At 40.3% G+C, this 12,122-nt stretch overlaps 1 long non-coding RNA gene across 3 annotated transcripts in view; it reads left to right on the top strand.

The window, feature by feature from the left end:
• Window positions 1-12,122, top strand: part of LOC146703565 (uncharacterized) — a 25,892-nt gene that overhangs the window by 673 nt on the left and 13,097 nt on the right. Inside the window, exons 2-4 of one of the 3 annotated variants that reach the window (XR_014922033.1) lie at window positions 118-244; window positions 435-589; window positions 9,376-10,159. This is a non-coding gene — a long non-coding RNA (uncharacterized LOC146703565). Of the gene's footprint in view, window positions 1-117; window positions 245-434; window positions 1,372-9,375; window positions 10,160-12,122 lie in introns of those variants that run through there. The other 2 variants (XR_014922034.1, XR_014922032.1) reach the window with 2 other exon arrangements.

The raw sequence follows: 12,122 nt of genomic DNA, 5'->3' as shown, positions 1-12,122 counted from the left end.
CTGCAGTAGGGTTTCAGTTTCATTTTATTTTTTGTGCAACAGTATTAAATCCTGAAACGTACTTCTGCAAAGAATAAGATATGAGGATCTCTTAATAACCCTTGTTGTACTCCAAAGGAAGAGGTTGCAGTTGGCAGGGACAGTGATTCAAGCCGTATCTCCACTGTCTCGGCAGTAACAACTGACTGTCCTGCATAGAGCAATGGCCTCAAACACACCCTTCGAGTGAAAAGAACAATTAAATGTGAGTTCTTATTAAATAAGTACTGAACTCTAATGCACATGTAGCACAAAAATCTAAGTTTTTACAAGTTTAGTTTAAATTGTGATCTCACACTCTGCAGATTTGTCGATGTCTTTCAGTTCAAATTCATTTATTTAAAAGTTTAATTACAGTTAAAGGCAAGCCAGTACTTTTATTTTCATCAATACAGGTTCAAGTTCCGGTACAATATTGTCTGTTTGATGCTCACTTGACGCTGGTTCATTTCGCCACCGCTATCTCCAGGAGACACACCCCGCCAGCGGTCAGACGGGAGCTGGATATGAGAATGATGGTAGTTGCACGCGCAGACGATGCTGCCTTCAAGTACGGTTTGTGAGATGCTAAAACTAGATCAGTTTAGAACCTTTTTGAACAAGTTTCAAAGCACTACAAGTACCGCTTGTCCATACTTAACATGAGTTTATGATTGATTTCTGGACACAGTCTAAATGTGAATATAATTTAGGGTCCAAATATTTTTCTATTAACGTCCTAAAACAGGTAGTCAGTATCCACATAGAAGAGGCAGAGGGCAGTGAGGCTCATTTCATGGATCTTCTTGGGTAGGGTTGGGATTAGAAAAAGATTCTGAATTGGGTTAAACACAATGGTTGTGACTTTTTAAAGGTCCACTTTCCCGGTGACTGTGTAATTATTTTTAGTTATTATTTTTGTTTTTAATGACCATTTCTAGTCGTTGCCCACCTCTCGGTCGTTGCCCACCTCTCAGTCGTTGCCCACCTCTCAATTTTAAGTCGTTGCCCACCTCTCAATTTTAAATACACGTAGACATTGAGGGCTAGCAGGAGGGACCATGCGCTTACCTGCTGCTCTCTGGCAGGTAGCTCCATGCCCTCCTGGGTTTTAAATGCACCTTAGAACACACATGCATCAACACTACAATGAGCGGGTGGAGGGAGGTTTGGAGTCTTCTCTCACCCCCATTCTCTGCGACCTGCTGGAGCGGGGGGGCTAGGAGGAGGAGTTGGCCGTCCGACTGCGGTCTGGAGGGTGGGGCCTCCCTGCTGCTGCGGAGTCGGGGCGGTCTGCCTCCCCCCACCGCAGGGAAAAGGGTAACACCACCTGGGTCTGGGTGCAGTTCCCCCCTCCAGGGGCAAGGGTACCTAGACCCGGTTTGTAGAGTCTCTTTATGTCTGTCTCCACGTTGGTTGAGTGTGGAGTAAGTGCATATGAGAGCATGAGGGTGGGAATGGATGTTTGTATATGTGTGTGTCTGTATTTCTGTGTCTATATGTCAGGTTGGGTGTCAGACGCCACCTCTCTGGGGACATCTTAGGCCCTCCAAGGTTTGGAGGCCTATCTCCCCCTACCACCACTTCCCCTGCCAGTGGCGGACTCCCTCAGACATCGGTTCGTTGGTGGTTCTTTGTGTCCGGGGATGGGCGTCCAGGTACACACCGGCTCACTCCTTGGCGGCCGCATATCGGGGCCTGGAGCCTGGGGCTCGCTCGGGCCACTTCGGAGGTGGGGTGCCCCCGGCCTCTCGGCCTGGGGCTCGGTCACTCAGGCACGGCTGGCTGCCGGCGGAGCTCACGGGCGCGTCATTGCAACTCCCCCTGGCTTCTGCTCCACGGCTGCTGAGTGAGCCCTCATCTGGGACTCTCCTCAGCTCTTTCTGGGACAGTGGCGCGGCTGCCCCTCTGTTGGTCTTCCTTGGTCTCTTGTGTTCTGGGGGCCTCTGGATGTCTGGAGTTTTGATCTCCTCCATACCTGCTTCATGCCCTGGAGGACGGGGCTGTGGCCCCCCCACACCCTCTAGCAGATCATTACATGAAGGAACCTTTTAAAAAAACAAGCGCGTCCATGCTCACAGGTGTACACACGGGTGATCACACCCACAAACTACACCCTTTTTGGCTCCTACCTCAAAGCACACTGTGTTCTGTTGATCTTATGTGCTGCACAATAATGTTTAATATTTAGTATTTACTGTCATATTCCCATATATCATTGTGATGTTGTTTATTCTATTACTCTTGTTCTCTTCTGCTTGTTTTCTTTTTTCTTTCTCAGCAGGTGACCCAGGTGATTGATATATGCATTTTTTCTCCTTGTTTTTTTTCTGCTCATTCTGTTGGTTTTTGTCTTTTGCCCTTCTCCCCCGTCCCTCTTCTCAGCTGTTTCTCTTTCCCTCTTTCTTTCTCCCCTTCTTTCCCCCAGTCAAGTCTGTCCCGTATTCAGTAAGTGAAAATAAAATGAACAATAAAAGGTGAATCAAATGGACCATTACGGCAAGGCTGGGATGGTCAATTTGGTAAAGTAAATCCGTTGGGCACCTTTCTTTGCCTTTAGACAACAATTCTGATGGCAAAAGAGCCAAACGGGACAGGCAAAAAAAAAAAAAAAAAGACCATTTCATGTGTTGCCATGAAACCAGGCTCTCCTATACTCTACAACAGGCCCTTACCATAACTCTAACACAAACCTAGTTTGCTAACTTTAACCCCAAAAGCAAGAATTAACCCTCAAACACACCTTTGAAATGAAAATGAAAGAAAGAAACCATGTCAAAAAGTCAAAGTCTTACTAATTATGAACACTCAAGTGGTCCAAACTCTCACAAAACTGGAAAAGTGTGGAAATAGTGTTTCTTATGCTCTACTTATTTATTTATTTTTTTGTTGTTTGTGAATATAATTTTGCTTATTCTCACTACTGAACTGATTTCTGTCTTCCTCAAAACACTTCCTGTATAGTGCTGCCCACCCCAACAATACCATAATCAAATGTGGTCAGGATACTACAGTGTTTGGACCCGAAATTGTCAGCTTAGAGTTGAGAAAACAGCCCACTGAACACACTCAAAACTAAAGAAATCACCTTCAACTTCAGAAATAATCCTTGCGTTCTGTTTAATGTTTGATAAGTGCAGACCTGGCTCCCTTCTACATCAGCATTAACTCTGCAGAGATGGTAAACATTAGTACTTTTTACCTTTAAAAACCATTTCTTCAGTGCATTTGAAGGCGTGGCTGCTCTGTGTTGTTATATGTGGGATAATAACAATTAGGACTAATTCTAACAGGATGATTCAGCTCCATTGCCACAAGAACAGACACAAGAAGTCTTTCATAACTGCAATAATCGTGTAGAATGAAACACCTGTTTAACAGAGAAACATCTACTATATATTCTGTTTTATTTAAACTCATTCATGTACTTCTAATCTGATGGAGATTTTTTTTCTGTTGTTTTGTGTTTGATTTTATCGTATTTTAAGTTTTTTATTGGCACAGGTTGTGTCCATCATTATAATATGATCAGAAAAGTTACTGTCTTGGTGTAATAACATCTTCAGCTATTTTGAACCATCCTCCAAATGAATATGTCTGACACATCTTAACAGAAGTATTAGCTCAGCACACCCCTAGATGTCAGCATGAGCTTTTAACAGCCTGTTTGTGCAGCCCTGGGGGGCTATCTGTGACTATATTTAGCTCCTATTAATGTATGTGTCCCTTCTAATTGAAGCAAAACCTGAAACAGCTCAACTGTATGTGATTTTAGGATCTGAATTTTAAGTTAATAAGAAAAAACATAAGCAAATCTATTTGGTTTGATAGACCAAGATATAATTTTTATTGCACTGTACTGAAGCACAGCGTTGATTCAAATGGTCACACAGAACCACAAGATGGAGCTACTTTGCTATTAATGCAGCACTCTTAAATACAAGAACCTGGGGTTTTCAGAGGCACAGAAAGGGGGCTGTTTATCCAAACAATAATTACACACAGTGTAGACCAGTGAAAAGTAAATTATCCATGGAAAATGATCTGTTGTGTTTCAGTAGGTTTGCAGCAGAGTTGGAGGGCTTAAATCCACAGCCTTGGCAGTCCGAGCTGTTCTTCTTCGTAACCTCTTGGTGGCGACGGTGAATGACTCATTTTTTTAAAGTGGGTTAATGAGTCATAACAATTCAGGTGCACTCAGTCGTGTTCAGCCAGTGGCCCACAAAAGATTGATCTCACTTAGTTAAAATTACTCGAGAGGAAATGTTTGCTGAGCACAGCTGATTACAAGCTTCTCAGTCAATTATTCATCTATGTTTTCTTTGATTTAACAAAATGCACATCACCCCAATTATTTCAGAGAATATGTCTGACTTGTTTACAATGCAGTTTCCTGTCACCGCTAAGTCACCTAGCAGAATTACATCTGAACATTAAAGTGAGTGCTTTAGTGGAGCAACACGGTAATGTGACACACATTTTATTTGTTAGTAGGTTAAGAGTTTTTCCCAGCTGTGACTCCAGAGCTCAGGCTAAGCCGGGTTTGCTGTGGTCGCCCCGTAAAGCCCGCTGACGGATTTTGTTTCACTGTTTGACTCGTCGCAGGTGCTCTTGACCCATTTCACTTACAGCCCCAATGCCAGTCATCACTTTTGCGTTTCCATGGCAATATAAGCAGATGCAGTAGAATGCCATGGCAACAACAGATCTCATTGAGCAAAAACTGAAGCTCCCTGTTGTGCATACACCTGTGTGTGCTTATAACAGTAAAGTCTGCCTATTGAGCTTTTCCTTATTTTCTGTCACATATAACCACCTTTACAATGGTGCAATGGTCAAAGTTTGATACAAAGAGGTCATCATATAAGTAATCCCAGACTATTCTCCGGACATTCGCAAGACATCACTCAAATCTTTCTGTCAGTGTTTCTGGTGTCGTTCATTTATGCACAAGTTGTCCTTTTGCAGAACAGAGTATTAGCATTACAGAGATTGTTTCATTACTCCCAATCCTTAATTTTTCAGTGTTCGGGATTGCTGTCGTGAAGTTCATCTTTTGCCCCAAACCCCAACTTTTTACTAACCCAAACTGAGTAGGATTTGATGCCTAAACTTAACTAGCAAGTGAACACAAAAGTGAAAATAGAGTGAAAAATCAAAGAACTCAACTCATTTAAAGGGGGAAAAAGCAAGCCTGTTTGACAAGCTGTCAGCCTTCAACCTGCTAAAATTGACTTCTTAGGTTTCTAAATTGGAACTGTTATGTCTTAGTGGCCAATACTGCCATAGAATCAAGGGGCTGACACCAAAGGACACCGTGTGTGCAACAGGAAAATCCAGGTAGCATCTGACAAAATGGAATTTTATAACTCCCCACGATGAGAACATGATGGTAATCCCAGTGAGCTAAATAGTTTGACTTCAGACTGCCCTGAACACTCTGCTTCAGACAGTTTATTTCCTAATCTTGGCCCCTGTATGATGTCATATAGAGGACCCCTAATATGGTCATCTAAAGTGTATCAATGTATATCAGATCTGTGTGACACAGAAGCTTTACATACTCCTGTTCAAGAAGAAGATTGTTTTTTTTAACCATTAATGAGCATATGAGCAAAATTGTAAATTGTTTGATCATAATCCTTCAGCGTGGTAATTTTTCATTACAAGTGTTGGTTTATTTTTATGACACTGAAACATTTTCTGCTCAATTTCCAGACTGAGTTTAAACACAGATAACAGCTGCATTGATGCTTTTAAATCCCTGTATGCCTACTTAAGTCAGCACAGATAATTGATTGGGAGTCAATAGGGATTCAATAAGTAATTAGACCTGTAAGAAGAACTGAATTCAAACATTGTTGGCATAAATAAAATTGTATTAACCTCTGTCCCAGTCATAACTGGCATGTTGCATTTCTCTACTCTGTGAAAGTAGGATGTGGATCGTCACAGGGAACAGATCAACCACATTAGATTTGTAAGAATATTGTTGCAAAGCAGACGTGACCATGCTTTAAACATCATGCTTTCATGTTCTTTTTTACACCAAATTCTGATCCTGCCATCCAGTGTTGCGCCAGAACTATTCACTATCAGGAGTGCCGTCTGATGTGATCTTCTATTACTGTAACCAATTTTCTCCAAAGTTTAAAGTGTTGTGCTTTCAGAGATGCTCTTCTGCATACCTTATTTGTAACAAGTGCTTATTTCTTTTTGCTATATAACCTTTGCACTGTCCACTTCCTGCTGTTACAAAACAAATTTCCCACGTGTGGGACTAATAAAGGTTATCTTATCTTATCTTATCTCATCTTATTTTAGCCCTTTTCCACATACTCGGCTTGGCTTGCCTCAGATTTAGGGCTTTCCGTGGTTTTCCGTGGTTTTCCATGGTTCCAAGTGAAATCCATCCAGAATTTGTGAGGTCAGCAGACTGCATGAAACTGATTGGCCAGTCAATGGCGTTACTCCAAGTCACTAGAGCAACTCCTTCATAAAAATCAAAAACACAGTTTTTGAAACCCAGTAACAAAGGAAATGGCCGCGCAAAAATCAACACTGTGGCTGTGAGTTAGACAAAAAGCCTCAGCATCCTCCTTTGTTGTGTCACCTACAAATGGCGATCCCATGTGGATTAGGTGGCACTTAATTGTAATGGAAAACAACCAAAAGTGAGTAGAGCTGAGTCGAGTTAAGTCAAGTCAATCCAAGTAGGTACAAGTGGCAAAGAGGCTTTTGAGTTTCTGTTGTCTGCCTATCTCGAAGCAGTCTGGCCATTTTCCTCTGTTACCAACAACCATCCTGATGCTCAGTTTGAACTTCAGCTGGTCGTTTTTACCATGTCTACATGAAATAGATTAAATAGACTGAAGAGCTATTTTTGTTAACAAGCAGTTGAGTAGGTGCACCTAAAGGGGCAAGCGAGTGTATATAAATGATGGGTTTGTCCTCTAGGTTTGACATGTGAAGAATACGCCGAGTGCCTTCTTCTTTTCCAAAGGTCAACAGGGAGAGACTAATGTCGAGGCAAAAAGAAATGTGATTGTATAGAAGTCTATAGGAAAATGTCTCCTGAACCATGGGAAAAATTAATTTTGCCCTAGATAAACACTTTCCTGAACATAAACGTTTTAGGCGTTCAGTGACTTTTTTAGAGTCTAATTGAAAACAACAGAGAAATGATAAAGTACATGACACTTTAGAGTAGGTGGACATTGCCAATGAAAAGTTACAACGCCTAAGACGCCTATGGTATTACATCTTGGTTCCATAAAACTAAAAACAAGACTTTGCGAACCACTGGCTGATGTCATGATGGCGTTATCCATCTTTTATATACATTCTACCCTATTTATGTCATTTACTGAATAGTGGAGTGGTGCCTGGTGTGCTCTTCTGTTACTGTACTATTGAATTACATTTTAACACTTTTCTTATTATATATTGTGAGGTTTTACATCCAGACACATCTTTACTTTAGTCCCCATTTTAAAGTAGAAAGCAGCAGACACTGGAGAGATAATGTAACACAAAGATGTAGAATAGATCAATTATACGGGGTTTCTACAACAGAGGCCACCAGGAGCCCCATCTGGTTGAGACATGTTAAGGCTAAACATTGATTTATTAGCCTTTTTATTGACAGTTTCTGTCCTTATTTTACATCATGATGCTGCATGAGCAGTTTAATTGGATGACCACCACCTGAGTCCTTCTGCAGATCAGCTATCAGTGACAAGCAGTGCAGTTACAGGGCACACTCAAATCTGATTTGAAAGTGTCTCACAGTATCTGATATTAGCTGATCTGCTGCATCATTCATATTTTTATTTTTGAAAATCTGCTTAATGTATTAGTTGATTTGATGTTTGCAGTTGGCAGGTTATGTGATATTTTAGACCCTTTTATTTCCAAATTTTCTGATTTTAAGGACAACTCTGGTAGGTTCTACTTAAAGTAGATGGAGTGATTCTTTTTTCGGCATTATTTTTGCCCAATAATTGCCAAATTTTCCCTAAGGGCTCAAGCAGCTCTGGCTTGGAAGATGTTCTGCTCTTTCACCTGCAAGCAGAGCAGATTCAATTTGGGTGCTCTTTTCAACATCCGAGTGGAATTTTTCTCATAGTATATGCTCTAAAAAACAATTATAGGATCGTAGATATATTACAAACATGTCAATCCTCATGGTAAAAGTGGCAGGTTTTCCTTAAAACACGTGTAGGTGGAACCATCATGTGATCAAGAGAAGTTATTTGTGAGCCCATCAAGACATTTTTATGCTTGGAAATATCCATTCTTTCCTTTTTCTTCCACTCCTTTCACTCTTACATATCTTAGAGTGATTGGGGGACTGGAGCCGATCCCAGCTTTCATAGGGTAAAAGGCAGAACTGCTAATTTAGACTCACCAATTAACCTAATGTATGTACGTTTTTGGACTCCAGAGCACCTGGAGAGACTTGTTTCCTCATTGTTTCCTCACTGTGAGGAACAATGTTAACCTCCACGACCATCCTGCACAGCTTCGAAGTAACAAATGAGAAAAGGAGACTGGCTGTGAAGACTTCATTGTAATTTGTTGATGGTCAAAGTATTACGGAGTTACACATTCATCTATATTTTGGCGTTTAAGCGATACCAGCATACCTTATTTCACAGTTTACTCAAACATAACCTAAGTTTTGTATAAATAACTTTATAATGCTGGAAAAACATTATGCATTTGTTTTTTCATACAACTTGATTTTTTTTTTTGTTTTATTCTTGTTCTATAAAAAATGACTGTAAGGCATAATAAGAAAAACAACAGTACCCAAATGCAGTCAGCAGAAAAAAGAAATGAAAAATGAGCTTTTACTGGCTCATAAAGTTGAAATAAAAACTGAAAACTTAGAAACTGAATTATAAACTGAAATTAAAAAAACAAAAAAACCTTTATTAGTCTTTTTAAAGTCATCCAACTGCATGGGGGAAAGAACTGTTCTTGTGCCACGAAGTACTGGTGTTGATGAACCACAGCCTCCTGCCAGAGGGGAGTGACACAAAAGGTTTATATCTGAGGTGGAAGGGGAGGGGTCAGCAACAGTCTTCCTTCCCTTTCTCAGTGTCCTCGAGGTTTAGAGGTTTCTGAGTGACAGCAAACTGCAAGTTAGTCAACGTCTGAGCAAAATGAATGACACTCTGCAGTCTGCCTTTGTCCATAGATGTGGCAGCAGTGTACTAGATAGTGATGGAAAAATTAAAGATATAGCAGAGTGCACAACCACTGCAGCAAGCTGAATTTCATCAGCTACTGCAAAAGTACTATCCTCTATTGTGCGATCTTGATGAGGAATCTGATGTTTCCACTTGGCAGGCCTGCAGGAAGAAAGAATCTGGCGGGACTGGTTTCATGCTGAAGCCTACAATCTCCTCCACTGTTCTGACAGCACTGAGCTCCAGGCTGTTGTCTGCACCGGGTCACCAGAATGTCAGTCTCACTCTTGAGAGAATCAATGAGCATAAAACTGAGCTGCACATGAGGCAACAACATGACAAAGAAAGGAGAAGACAAGACAATACACAAAAACAATAAGGATTGAAAACGTGTTGGGGAACGTGGCAAGGGTGCGCGTCATCAGTGCAGGTGAAGACAATCAGGACCCAAAACCCAAGACTAGAAAAGAGAAAACACTGAAGGTGAAACAAGAAAATGAACAAGCAGCCAATACTGAAACAAAGTAGCCTGGTCTCACATCTGTTCATGTCAACACCTTTTATTTACTGATTTGTGTTTCTGGACACAAATTTACTAATTATTTTTGTGCACAAAAATAACAATATTTTATACATTTAAAAAGGTTAAAAAAGTCCATATGAGGAAGTTGGAAGGGTTGATAGTGCGGCGAATAAGTTTCCTGTTAACACAAGAAAAGTTTGAGTCATACTGGACATAGAGTTTAGCACATTTTTGTAGGCATTTTTAAAAATAATTACTAATTACAAATATGTTGCTTGGTTAAGTTTATGCACTAAAAATTTCCAGATCAGTTTTGCATGGGTTCTCTCCGGCAACTCCGGCTTTCTCCCACTGTCCAAAGACATGCAGTTAGTGGGAATAGGTTAATTCTGTCTGGTGACTTGTCCAGGGTGTACCCTGCCTCTCGCCCTAAGATAGCTGGGGTAAGATCCAGACCCCCCACCAACCCTGAAAAGGATAAGCGGAAGACAATGGATGGGTTACATGTTACAAAGACAAAATAAAGGGGAAGAAAAAGGTGGAAAAAAAGGTGGCTAATTCAAAAATCCATTAAAATCCAGACAGAAACCAAAAACACAGTGAGACTGAAACTGAAAGAAATATTAATAAGGTTAAAGTGGAACCAAAAACGTGTGTGACAAATTCTAACATATCTGTCATACAAAAAGAAAGCAGGTATAATAAACATAAATAGGACCATTGAAAAGTATTCCCTTGTGGCCATAAATGACCCCATTCGGTCAGTTTCAGTTGCTAAAATAGCTTGTTCGCTTGAGGGTTAAACTAGTATTGGTGGAATGTGCAATAATGGGTTTCCTTTTGACTTTTTGAAGACTTTATGCATTTCAAAGACTACATAATATCACACGTAAATGCTTTTCTGAACCGAGCAGAAAGCAAAACTCTGAAGTATAAAGCAAGGATTTTTCTTCATTCCTGACATCCTTTCTGTATGAAAGATTTCTACCCATCACCGCTCTTTTGCTGAATTATCCAGATGGCCTCTGCATGTGCTGTACTCTATCATTTAGAGTTGCCTCTACATGCTCCCTCCATTGTAATGCATATCCGCATGTGGTGCTTTTTAGCCAGCAGCTCCTTTCACTCCAGAATCAGTGCATCTCAATCAATTTGAGCTCCTTTTATTCACACTGACCACTGCTTTGGCCAGAAGCTTTTGTAGCCAGACAGTAGAAGGTTATTTGTCTTATGTCTGAGAATATACAACAATAGTAGCTTCTATAGGCGGAGATGTGATTGAAATAACCATCTGCCTGACTGGCCACCTTGATTAAATTGGAGTGCTGAATGCTGATGCCTTGGGATAAGAGCAAAGATCACAGAAGAATTTCAACTATCAGCGAAAGCAACAACAACACCACAAACATGATGTGGAGGGTATAATTTGCAAAATTACTTTGATGGTTTCCTGGCTGCCTTCCAGAGTTTGATACATGTGTTTATTTGTACATGTATTTGTCCTTTTTTTAAAAAATAAAAAAATAAACTTGTGTAAATGTGCCTGTGGGTCTTCTGGGTGGTCAGTCTGTGCCCACATTAATCTCACAGATGAGAGAAGAGGTCCTGACCTCGGGTGTTTTTCCTTTCAGGGGAGGTCATTTTCAGTCAGCTAGTCTGCTCGTTCCTGGTGTGACTTGTAAATTCAGGGGTTTGCTCGGTCACCTTTTGTGAGAGCGTGTTTCTCCTCACGCCCTAATTTAAATGAACGCCTGGAGATCGCTGAGAAAAATATTGTTGGTCTAAATGTTACTTAAATTTTTGCTAAATCAGTATATATTGTACAAACTGTTAATTTAGATGCTAATCAATTTATATTGTCAAGCAATGACCTATTAGCCACCTTCAATAGTGATGACATGGTGCCATTTTTGCATGGAAACCTTCAAAAATCCCATATGGAAAAGAAATAGTAAAAACTTATATGTGATTACTCATGAAAGTGGCCACTTTCATGAGTAAATCATATAAGGCTTATATGATTTACTCATGAAAGTGGCCACTTTCTCATTACTTTCATACATTGTTTTAGTAATTATCCAAAACATACAAGTTTCATTATATAATTTTTCAAGGGATCTTATATCTGTTTTCACTCTTATATGCTTTTCATACAAGTTTCACACAAGACAGATACAAACTTTATAAGATTTATATATATCTTTTCTATATGGGATTGTAAAACAAAATAACCAGACAGCAAGCTGGGAGATGTGTGCTGAGTGCTGCCCCCAGAATCTGGACCCAAATAGAAGGGAGGGCATAAACTTTTAATTGTAACGTTAATAACAATATCTGTGATAGTGATTTATATGTACGTTTTTGTAAATGACAATATATTTTAT

Source organism: Copadichromis virginalis, linkage group LG8 (genome assembly GCF_057382275.1).
Source record: "Copadichromis virginalis isolate Kocher_CV1m ecotype Utaka linkage group LG8, C_Virginalis_male_GT1.1, whole genome shotgun sequence".
NCBI classification, from domain to species: domain Eukaryota; kingdom Metazoa; phylum Chordata; class Actinopteri; order Cichliformes; family Cichlidae; genus Copadichromis; species Copadichromis virginalis.
This window is presented reverse-complemented; position numbering and strand designations above follow the sequence as displayed.